Source organism: Panicum hallii, chromosome 5 (genome assembly GCF_002211085.1).
Source record: "Panicum hallii strain FIL2 chromosome 5, PHallii_v3.1, whole genome shotgun sequence".
Taxonomy (NCBI): Eukaryota; Viridiplantae; Streptophyta; class Magnoliopsida; order Poales; family Poaceae; genus Panicum; species Panicum hallii.
Genome location: NC_038046.1, coordinates 28,297,706 through 28,310,303, shown reverse-complemented (window position 1 = coordinate 28,310,303; position 12,598 = coordinate 28,297,706).

The following is a 12,598-nucleotide window of genomic DNA, read 5'->3' as shown; positions in this document are numbered from 1 at the left end:
CAAGTTTTATTTAGCAAGCATTACCTAAATGGAATTATATACCAACCCCTAAATAAATGAAAGAGATAAGTACAACATCATGAATAAAGAACATCAATTTATATGATCTTTAAGTTCAATTATCATGTGAGGGTTCAAGCCGTTCTTAACCGTGAGCTCGGCTGATACATCAGTTTTCACTCTGCAGAGGTTGTATACTTTACCCACAACTCGTGTTTCTCTTAATGCCCGGGTTGGAAAGGCCCTTAAACACTTCCGAGGTGAGTGGCAGAGATTCACTACGGGGCCTTTACAAAGATTCCCTAACTTATGACAATCCGCTAAGGTTTCAAGTCAAAGTGGTCATAACCCTCCCTAATGAGGAAGTGCCTTAGCCAAGGATCACATATCATAAAGCCTCAAGAGGATCGAGCTATACCCTAATGATGCAACCCCTCTTGCCCCTAGTTAAGATTATCATAAGCTAAAGTTTTCAATTAATTAGCCAAGACCAGAGCCATGTAGTATTGTGGTTGCATTATTTTTCTATCGCGAGGATTACAACTAAAACCCACACCACTACACTAGTTACAAAAAGAGGATCATCAGAGTCTTGCACCATGCGGAATCCAACGGTGGCCTCAACCACAGGCAAGACTGGGGGCAGGGCGGGACCCTACTCGACGTCTTCGGGGATGTAGTCGGGATCTTCCACTGTAAAAGTAAGAATGGGGTGAGTACGAACGTACTCAGCAAGTCTAATCATACCCACGGATGGGGAAATAACAGGATTAAATGCACAGGGTAATCCAAGGATAAAGTTATGGTTTATTTGCGGAAACACGATTATATGCAGGGGTTCATTTTAAAAGCACTTTTCAAAACAAGTTTTCCAGTACCAAGGGGGGGCACACGATGTTGATCCACACAGGATCCAGTTTAAAACGGCTACCGGACTCCCCGTCCGGCGTAGCACACGGCACAACTGCCGGATACTTTCCAAACAACTCACACCAGCTCAAACATTCTCAGAGAGAAACACTAGTTATGTGACCACACCGTAACTTGCCCAATACCGTGGGCACGGCTATTCGAATAGATTTCAACTCTGCAGAGGTGTGCAACTTTACCCACAGGTGGGGTACCACAGCACGAACACCTTAGTGCCGGTGCAGATCCCATCGAAGCCCTTACCCACCTTAGCTAGACCTGACTAGCCACCACGGGATCTATCAAGGGGTCATTCGACCTATCACCGAGGTTTAACCGGGGCATAAGTCACACAGAGCTTATCCCATCTCCTTGATCACCCGTTGCTCCCAGCTCTCCTGATGGCTATCAGACTAACTAGTGGGGTTAGGCCAAGCCGTTGCCCATACAACGGTCAAGTGGTTTGCACGACAGAAAGCTAGGTGAGACGACACATCAACTCGGTCCTTAGGGGTGACAAGATGGATATCTCCCCTCCACGCTCAACCACGCAGGTACGAGCACACCAACGGCAATTCACACAGAAATGCCATCCATCCCGTCTAGCTCACTTTTCAAAACCACACTTTATCCCTTCCCACACGCACACACACTTTCCTTGCAATACCAGGTGGTCAAGGTATGGTTATCACGAGTAGGGGTGGCTAACCTACCATGTTCTCAGCACACAAAACCATGCAATTTTATAAAACAGGCCTCTGGGTTGTGTTTATAAAAACTAGGACAGAAACATGCATCAAAGGGTGGAATCGAACTTGCCATCGTCAAACCCTTGCGGAAGGTCTTGATCGAAGTACTGTCCCTCGGGTTCGGGGTCGCAGAACTGGTCCTCAGTTGCTTGGTTGCAGTCGGGAACTTCTTCGTTCACTCCGTGCCCTACGACGCAAGCAAACATTCATACGATCAAGCGAAAGAACTAAAAGCTTTTATCGTTGGGCTTGAATCGGAAATAATTTAGTTATGGAGTTAGGGGTATTATTTTTGGGTGGTTTCTTAATGGCATGGCTAGAACTATACTAGAAAGGGTGTGGTAAAGTTTCGGGTCGATCGGAGGTCGTTTCGCACATAAAATGATGAGTTAAAGGTGGTTTCAGGGGTTAAACGGGGGTCCAGGGGCTTGTTCGTAAATATCCGGAAATAGTAAGGACCTATTTACGATTTCTGGAAATACCCTGAGCATGCTAAAAATATGTCGAGTATGTCTTAGGTCTATGTTACGGAGGGTTTGGTTTGAATTAATGAGAGGAGCAGGGTCCTTTTTGCAAATAGGGAATAATTAAGACGGAGAAGGTTCTATAAGCAATAAAGTGAGGAAGGGGGGGTTTTGGGTAAAAACCCCTTTCTTCCTCCTCTCCTCCCCCGTGACTGAAACAGAGGAGGGGGGGGGGGGCGACGGCGGCGGGTGGCGCCGGCCGGCCAGGGCCCACGAGCGGCCCGGAGCAGGGGGAAAAGGAAGGGGAGGGTGAGGGGAACCGGTCCCCGGCCTCACCTCGGGCCTGGACGGCGTGTGCAGGCGGGGCGACGGAGGCCGGCGGCGGCGGGCGCGGGAGCTCGGCGTGGCGGCGCTAGGGGCTCGGGGAAAGGGCTAGAGGCGGCGGTGGGGGTTGTAGGGGAGGTGAGCTGCGCGGGCGGCCTATTTATAGGCCGAGGGGGGGCGGTGGGGTGGAGGGGATTGGGATGGGGCGGCCGGCGGGCGGTGCGGGCGCCATTAATGGCGCTCCGGCCGCTTGCGGCCGTCGCGACGCGGCGTGCGGCGCGGGTGCAGGACGGCGGCGGTGTGCGGCAGCAGCGAGCGGCGCGGCCAACGACGGGCGGTGCGGCACGCGCGGGGGCAGGCGCACGCGGGCGCCGTGCGGCACGGCGGGCGGCGCGGCACGCGGCGTACGCGCGCGCGCGTGCACGGGTGGCGCGACACGGCGCGGCCAGGGGGCGTGGTGCGGGCACGGCGCGGCCGGGCAAGAGCCCGCGCGCGGTGCGCCACGGCAGGGGCTAGCGCGCGGGGGGGGGTGTGCTCGGGAGCAGGGGAGAGGAGGAGGGAGGAGGGAAAGAAAGAGGGAAGGAGAAGGAAAAGGAAGAAAAGAAAAGAGGAAAAGAAAAAGAAAAGAAATGGGAGGGAAAGAGAAAAGAGAGAGAAAGAGAAAAGAGAGGGAGAGAGAAGGCGCGTGTCGGCGCCGGTCGCAGCAGCGACCGCGGCCGGTCGGCCACGGGCGCGCGGAATTCACGCGCTGCACGAGGAGCACCGGCGCTAGTTGCGGAGAGCGGTCGCGCGCAGTCGTCGTGACGCGGTGGCGAGAGTCGAGGCGGTGCGCGTGGGGAAAGCCGGGCGCTGTGCGGCACAGGGCGGGGAATGTGACAGCGTGCGTGTGGCGGTGAGGGTCAGGGTCTTTCGTCGGTTAAGTTTTTAGTCGTAGTTTAGATTTGAAATTTTCAGGGCGTTACAAACCTACCCCACTTAAACGAATCTCGTCCTCGAGATTCGGCTGGCTATTAAACAGATGGGGAAATTCCTTCTTTAGGGCCTCTTCGCGTTCCCATGTCGCTTCTTCTACTCCATGTCTGCTCCATTGAACTCTGCAGATCCGTACTTCGGAGTTTCTTGTCCTCCTAGTGACAGTGTCCAGAATTTTGACCGGCACTTCCTGGTACCGCAGATCCGGTTGCAGGTCTATTGTTTCCACCGGCACGTGTTCTCCCTCGGGTACTCTCAGACACCTTCTTAATTGCGAGACATGAAATACTGGGTGTATATCCGACATTTCTTCTGGTAACTCCAGTCGGTACGCCACGGCTCCGACTTTCTTGAGAACCCGATACGGCCCAATGTATCGAGGGGCTAATTTTCCTTGTACCTGAAATCTTCGTGTCCCTCGAATGGGTGAGACTTTGAGATAGACAAAATCTCCCGGATTGAAACTTATTTCCCGCCTCTTCTTGTCTGCGTAGCTCTTTTGTCGGGACTGAGCCGCTTTCAATTTCTCGCGGATTTCTGCTTCTTTTTCATATGGGGCTCTGAGTTTATTTTCAGCTGAAAAGCAACAAAGAGTATAACTACTTTCAAGTTTTAGCTTTCAGATTCTAGTTGAGTATTTATTCTAGATTAGCACCTACACTAAGCAAGTAAGGTGGTGATTATCATCCATCAAGATTATCCATCATTTGTTACACTTCTTACTCAATGTGGTAAAAGGGATAAGCAGTCTCATGCATCGTGAGAGGCGGACGATTCCTGAATCGAAATTCAACCTTGCAAGGTAAACCTAACACACACGCTTGGAACATCCACAAGTTGTTCTGAAGCAACCGTTTGCCTTTCTTTCCGACTCGTGGACAGGCCACCACAAGCGACTTGTAGGACCGTACGCACATCACTCGTGCAGGACATACGTGTGTAGCGCGACTACAAAACCCATATTCCTGTCTGCCATGCAGAACGTACTCCCACAGGTCGGTGCGTGTGAACATAACATGAGATCGAGTGGTGGGAGTATGTCCACTTACCGGGCCGATCGGTTACTAGGCTTACCGCTTTACCATATTTCGCGGCATGTGGCTAGTACTGTTCAAACGCTTAGCCACCACTACCACACATATCGACCTTAACAGCTTTTATCAAAACAGACAGGGTGAAGCCTCAGGTCATGATACAACACATGACCCTGTCCGTTATCCTTATAGTGGTTGCAGAAATGTAAACTTGCAACTCCTATATCGCGCGAGTGACAGGAAATCACCTGACTTCTACCGGTCCTATTAGCGGAGCATCTATCCGATAAGGACTCGGGAGCATTACATTGGATTCCTAGGATTCATGCATCTAGGGTTTCACTTCAATTCCTAGACTTAATGCAAGATATAATATAGATAGACATAGATTGCAGTGTAAATAAAGTAATGGGATATGTCCGGGGCTTGCCTTTACTGGTGGGACTGAAGTCAGAAATGTTGATATCTTCCGAACTTTGGTTCGGGGCTTCAGTTAATCTCTTGGTGACGTTTATTTGGTCTCCAGGAACATCCTCCGTAGACTCCGGGGAGATCTCGTAGGTACTATTGCCGAAGTAATCGTATCTACATGTAATGCAACATTTCATTCAAAGTGTGTACATAAAACTACCTTACTTCACAATTCAATTGCAAACCAGCATTCATACAACATACTATTCACATATCAACCAAAAAGATCCGAACTAGACCTAGATAGAGCTTTAAGAGGACATCTAATTAGAATTAGCTACATGTTGAAGATTACAACAGAGCTGATAGGAAACACGAGAGGTTTAGCCGATGGAAAGGTGCATCGTGTTCCTAGATGATCGATGAAAGCATCGATTACTTTGGCAGAAGGATGATTCCTAAAGCAGTTGTCTTAACTGAGACGTGCTTAAGTGTTATTCTAGGTAACTAAGTGTGGTTATATCGACTCGATTACGTCAGCACAACAATTGAGTGACGTATAGCTGAATGGATTGTGGTTAAGGGTATATGACCGATAGATATATAGCCAATCTCTCAGTCGATAGATTGACTGATAAAAGTGTGTGGATATGGATGGGGAAACTAAGGATCGATCGGCCGTGTTTGACCGATATGGAAAAGCAACTAAGATCGGCTTGGATAGGTCGATGGCAAGAACCCTAAGATTGTGTGTCTACCTTTGATACATCGACTATGTGCAGCCGGTGTAGGACAGAACAAAGAATTGTATCGGCAGTAGCTGATACTAGAAAGGTAACAACCGTATCAGCTAACCAACCGATGGTAGAAGTATCAATTGACAGCTGTCACACAAGAACGTCATAGAGTTGAGGAAACGGATGCTTAGCGGCTGAACCAAAAACTGCTGTTGAAATGCAGCTGCAGAGATGTATAAGCTAAGCAACAGATGCACATGAGTTAAAAAAGATCTTTATACGAAGAGAATTTTACGGAAACGGCAATCAAGACAAGGATGACGTCTCGATGGCAGGGATAAGAGCACTCATATGAAAGGATTAACTAAACATCGCACATTTCTATTTAAGATCTATATCCTATGGCTTACTTTTCGGTTATAACACAAGCATACAATATAAAGTACAATAAAACATTCATTCCCTAGCATTTGACCTAAACCACACATCAAAGACTTTCACTCAAGATCACAACATAAAATTTGTAGGTTTTGACTTAGGGTTTCAAACGAAACTGATTTTACACTCTTATGAACTTCTTACGAAAATCCATAAAATGTAGAAGTTCATTGGTTTGAAATAAAGAAATCTTTGGAAATTTTACAAAGAACACCCTAGAACTTTCTAAAACATAGCAATCAAGTCCCTGGTCGGGGAAATCAAGAACAGGAAGATAACGATGATATTCCGGCAAAGGAGTCGCCGGCATTAAGAAGATTTAGTGAATCAGGGCAAACCTTGGTTATGAAGGAGAACACGCGGAAAGTGAATTCCCGCGGTGAAAAGGATTGGCGACGACAAGATGAGCTCGACGATGACAAGATTTCGTGGTTGACGAAGAAATTTGCCGAGAAGAGTTGCCATGGGTGGAAGATGGCCTGTTGTCTTGTACACGCACGTGCTTGCTGAATCGAGTCATGCCGGCAACTGGCAAACACTTCTGCTCGCACTCGCGAACGCACCAGTTCAATTCCGCTCGGACCTTCGGGTCTTGCAACTCCGCCGCCCTCTTCACCTGTTGCGACGCCATTAAGGCCGGTCTACCACTGCCGCCGGTCTTGCGCTGTGCGTCGAACCCGCGCTACGTTACTTCTGCCGTGATCACCTTGCTGCTGTACAGCTACTCCTTTCGAATCCGCCGCGCTATAACCGTCGCCTTTGCTTTGCCATGTTTCCTTCCGGCTCGCCGCCCCTCGTGCATCTTACAAGCGAGCGAGCTCGCATCCTCGATACAGCCACTCTTGCGTCACCAGAGATCTCCGTGGCGTAGTTAGGGTCGACGCCACCGTGTTCCCGCTTCTCGCGCAGAAGCCCCGCTATGTATCGCCAGTCCTTGAGCAGGGGCTCGGCGTCGCTCGTTCCGGTCTTGCCGCACTGCTTCTTCGTTCTTGGTCCGCGTCATGTCTTGCTGCGGCCGCCCGTGCCAAACTACCATCAGATACTCCATACACAAGGCCTTATTGTCCTCGTACTGGTTCACGCCAAACTGCCGCGCCAAAATTCCACCTGCACACTCCATCCGCGCGGCCGTGTCACTAGCTGCACCCACTACAACTTCGCTCGCCATCAGCCGAGCCGCGCGCCCCTTGGCCGCGCCCATTCAGACGCCATGGCCCGCACCGCCGGATCCGCTCCTGCACCGCGCCTGTGCGCATCCATGCCATCGCCAGCTCGCTTGGGCTCGCCTGCGTTTCGCGCCTCTCGCCTCTACTCGCCCGCGCGTTCGCGAGCCACCACCTGCCCGCCAGCGTCCCGCTTCCCAGCCGAGCTGCCGCTTGCCGCACGCTTACGCGCGCCCTTAGCGCTTGCGCCACGCGCGCGCTCCTGCTCCATGCCGCCATCTCCCGCATCCGCGCGCTTTGCCAGCTCCTGCGCCTGCCGCGTGCGATGCTGTGCCGAGCCATCCACACGCCCGCTCGCACCGCACCCGAGCCGCTGCCGCCGCTCCATCTTCCGCTCGCCCCGCGGCTGGGCCGCGCTCACCTTGCTCTGGTCTTGCACGCGTCGCCTGCTCGGCGCAGGTCACCTAGTGCCGAGCTGCCTAGCACCGGTCCACCTCCTGCAACACACGCGCCACCTGCGCGTGCACTCCCTCCGTCCGCGCCATGCACTTCCGCTCGCCCTGCGCCTGGGTCCCGCCGAGCCGCCGCTAGCACCCGAGCCCGCGCCCTCAGCTGCCCGCGCGCCTGCGAGGGACCGCAGCCCTGGCGCTTGAACCGCGCGCCCCGCCTGGCCCGCAGCTCGCGCCGCCCGCCTCCGCTCGGCTGCTTGCTCCCGCGCGCCGGCTGCCGCAGCCGCCAGCCGCGCCGTCCCTCCTCCGTTGCTTTAGGGCCCAAAACAAAAGTTGGAGAGATCAAACTCTACAACGTTGCTTTAGGGCCCAAGTTCAAAAATTCAAAATTTGTACTTTTACACGTGAATCTTTGAACAAAAGTCGGATTTGAATTACTTTTGTCCTAAAGAACGTAACTTATAAAATTCAGGACCTAATTGCAAGCATTTATGACACGTCATAATGACGGGATAGACTCGTCATAATGGTTGGATAGACATGTCATGATGACTTGCACTTTTTATACTTTAGTCCTGAGTAACTTTGGAAATTATTTTTGTAAATCAAATATTTGCGCAAAAGGACTTATACTTTTATAAAATTACATAAACACCCTTAATTTCACCATTTTACCCAAAATTTTTACACACTTCAACATACACATTTCCAATAAAACTTTTTGAGTAAATATATATTTTTACAAAACATAAAGTAAGAAAAACATATTTGCAAAACCACCCTTTACTTATTTTTAAATTTACCTTAATCCAAATACATTTTGCTAAAACAACCCTAGGTTTTTCTGTAATTACAAAAATACCCTTTTTACTTGTACTTTTAAATTTTCAAAAGTTTCACATAAACACACATGAGCTTTACACAAACAAACACATATTTCACACTAACAAGATATTTGCCTAGCGTTACAGATACATGAACTGTCACAGTATTGGGCAAGTTATGGTGTGGTCACATAACTAGTGTTTCTCTCTGGGAATGGTTAGACTGGTGTGGGTTGTTTGGAAAAGTGTTCGGCAATTGTGCCGTGTGCTACGGCGGACGGGGAGTCCGGTAGCAGCTTAAAACTTGGATCCTGTGTGGATCAACACCATGTGCTCCTTGGTATTTAAAAACTTGTTTTGAAAATTGTTTTAATCGAACCTTTGCATATAACCGAGTTTCCTTAAGTGAACCCTGACCCTATCCTTGGACTGTCCTGTGCATTGATTTCTGTTATAACCCCCCCATGGGTGTGATTGGACTTGCTGAGTACGTTTGTACTCACCCCATTCTTACTTCTTACAGCAGAAGATCCAGACTACCTCCCCGAAGACGTCGAGTAGGGTTTCGTCCTGCACCCAGTCTTGCCTGTGGTTAGGGCCACCGCTGGAGTTCCGCATGGCACAAGACTCTGATGACCCTCTTTCCGTAGCTAGTATAGTAGTGTGGGTTTTAGTTGTAATCCTCGCGATAGTGGCGCTTCACTGCCCATTACCGCGTAGAGTTGTACGGTGATGTACCATCTGATGTAATAAAAGTGTTATCAGCCTCCTGGGACTGATAAAGCATCACTTTTAAGTCTTCCCCGATGGGGGGGGGAACGCTTCAGGTGGTATTAGAGCCGTAGGCTGGCCGTAGGACGTGACCCTAGAAGCGAGACCCTTTTTCAGGCCCCAGGACTTGTTCTGACTAAGCTCTTTTCTGCACAAACACTCACCACTGGTTCTTGCCCTGTTCCAGATGGCTGACAACGGATGGGTCGATGAAATCTGCCACGCAGAGCCCGGCCTTCCTAAGTTATTAATACTCAGCCTGGAACGCATCGGAGTTATGGAACCACCAGAGTATGCCTACCGAGAATACACCTCCAAGGGAATCCTTCGGTGCGACATGATGGTCTTTGTGGGAAAAAGCAACCGCTACCCTGACGTGGACCCCTGGTTTATCTCCACCTCTAGCTTTCGCTTCCCTGATACCTACCGAAAGGCCGCCCGTAAAGCCCTGCGACGACTGCGTGTGATCTATAAGCACCACCTTCAGTGGACTCCTATGGGATTTTTCCCACCTACTGAAGGATGAGGACGCACTTGGATTGCCCAGATGAGAGGACTCGGAAGAGAAGAAGAAGACTTAGAAGATACGGTCTCCCACCTATCCATCTACCTTACCGGCTTGGATAAACTCTACCGCAAGCAGGCGGCACAACTGAAGCAGCTAATCCATAGGGTAGAAAAAGCAACCCAGGAACTGGAAGAACAACAGTTAAGAGCCGCACGCGCCGAGTATTCCTTAGCCGCCCTCCAAGCCCAGATGCAAGAGTACGAAAACCGTAGAGGAATAGGTGGATGGATAGAGGAAGAAGAGGAACCCGAGGAAACCCATTGGGATAAAGGTACTCAGACCGAAGATGAGGTGATGGATCGGTGCCTCCCAATAAAGAAGCGCCCTATCAGAATCGGGGAAGAATCCCCATGATAGGAGTAGCACTCCAAGCTAGAACCCTACCCTAATAACCACGTATCCATGGAAACTGTACCCCTATGTTGCAATAATAAATGTTATCTACTTCCTTTTGTACCTGTGCTAGATTGTTTACCCTATCCTTGTTTCAGATGGCTGAGGAAGGATGGACCCAGGGTGATTGCCAAGCAGCACCTGGCTTTTCCAGCCTTTTGATCAACGCCCTGGAAAGCCTTGGCATTACGGAACGCCCAAGGTACTACAACAGAGAGTACGAACACCATGGTACCCTCCGCTGCAGGGTGATCCTGGTCATCGCCAGGAGCAACCGCTACCCCGACATCCAGCCGTGGCGAGTGACTGCCACAGGGTTTAGGCACCAGGACACCTACCCCTTGACCGTCAGAAAAGTGCTCCGTTATTTATGCCGGATTTTTGAAGGACACCTCGCCGCCACACCAGTGAGGTTCTTCCCGCCGGCCATCAGAACCCCAGTTTGGGAAGCACGCATGAGAAGTCTGGAACGACGCCGCCTTGGACCAACTCTTCGATGAGCAAGCCAACCTCCTGAGGGAGCAGACCCATCGAGCCAAGCAAGCAGAGCTCGCAGTGAGACTGCAGCAGATCCGAGCCGCCCAAGCCGAGGCAAGGGCCGCAGCCGCGGTCAGCAGCGAAGCAGTCGCCCAAGAGAGCCTCAGGCAGGCCCGGGACCGGCGTATGCAAGAATGGACCCAAGGTGGAACACCAGTCCCGGCAATTGGAGAAGATCATGTTTTACTCGGGACACCCGTCATAGGGTGGGGACCTCTCTTTGGAGACACATAAGCCCCACCCGAGAACCCTGAAAGTTCTGCTGCCGCTGTTGAAAGGGATGCTGCAGCGCAACCCTTGACAGATGGGAATCCAGAGAACGGCGAACAAGGATTACTCCCACCCCCCGCCCAGAAGAAGGCATGCCCCACGAGTAAAGTAACCAACGCCACCCTAGTGATGTACCCCCAGCCCCTTTTGCTTAAGTCGTGCCCTTAGGCATGACCCTGGACGAGTAGTACGAGACCTAGTCTTACCCCCAAGCTGTACCCCCTTGCAGTAATGAAGTTGTTTGTGCTTGCTATTTGTAATGTTGTGTGCTGGCTTGTTGTGTGCTGCTTGTTTATGCGATTACTGGCAGGAGGTAGATTCTGCCTTATATACGAATTAAACAACTTAAACATCACACAATCGTAACCCCACTCTACCCAATCAACAGATGGCTCCCCGAAGCGTCGCGAGGGCCTCCCGTAGCCGGAACCCCGCAGCTGCTGGTGCTGAAGCGCAGCCTGTTGGACAAAATCTTCCTCAGGGAGAACAGGAAGTAAGCCAGAACCAAGGAGAGAATCAAGGAGGAGAGCAACTACCACCACCCCCACCCCTCAGAGACCTGGCACAGATAATCCACAACCAGACCCTCATACTGGAAACACTGGCCAACGCCCTCGTTAACCGGCAGCCACGAGGGCAGAACATGAATGACAAGCTGACAGCTTTCCTAAGGACCAAGCCACCCACCTTTGCCGGATCCTGCAACACTTTGGATGCAGACGACTGGTTACGAGTAATTCAGAGGAAACTCGAACCGTTTGAATGCCAGGACCGAGACAAAGTCCTTCTGGCAGCCCACCAACTCACCGGAACAGCATTAGCCTGGTTGGAAAATTATTGTGCCGCAGCTGAGAATGCCTCTACCATCACTTGGGAGGAATTCGTGAAGGAGTTCCGCCGTTATCACATCCCTTCGGCCACCATGAAGCGCAAGGCGGATGAATTCCGCGCACTGCAGCAAGGAAGCATGACGGTGGAAGAGTACACTCACCGGTTCATAGAGTTGGCCCGATATGCACCGGAGGAAGTGAACGACGATGACAAGAAACAAGACATGTTCAAGAAGGGACTGAACCCAGAACTCCGGACCTTGCTTACCCCTCAGATCTATCCTGACTTCAATACCCTGATGAACAAGGCTATCCTTACGGAAAGGGCCAAAACCGAAGAGAGGAAGGATAACAAACGCAAATTCCTGGAGAGTAAGGCTCGCCAAGAGGACCGTTCCCAAAAGCCGAGGAACTTTAGCTACACTGCACCAAGATCTCAGGCCCCAATGCAGTATAGGACTCAGTCCCAAGTGACAGGAGCACGGGCCCCTGACACGCAGCTTAGGAGCCAAAATACCATGAGGGCCCCGCAGAGCAACGCAAGCCTGGTCACCTCCGACAACAACAATGTTAGGGCCTGTTCCAACTGCCGTGAGACAGGGCATTTCATTGCCAATTGCCCTTACGCCAGGAATAAGCCGGCTACATCAGCCTTCTCCAACACGGTGAATGGACCCAGACCAGCCCTGACCGGCGCCAACCGAGTACCCATTCGCAACAATGACAACAGTCAGCAGACGAAGCAGCCCCAGCAA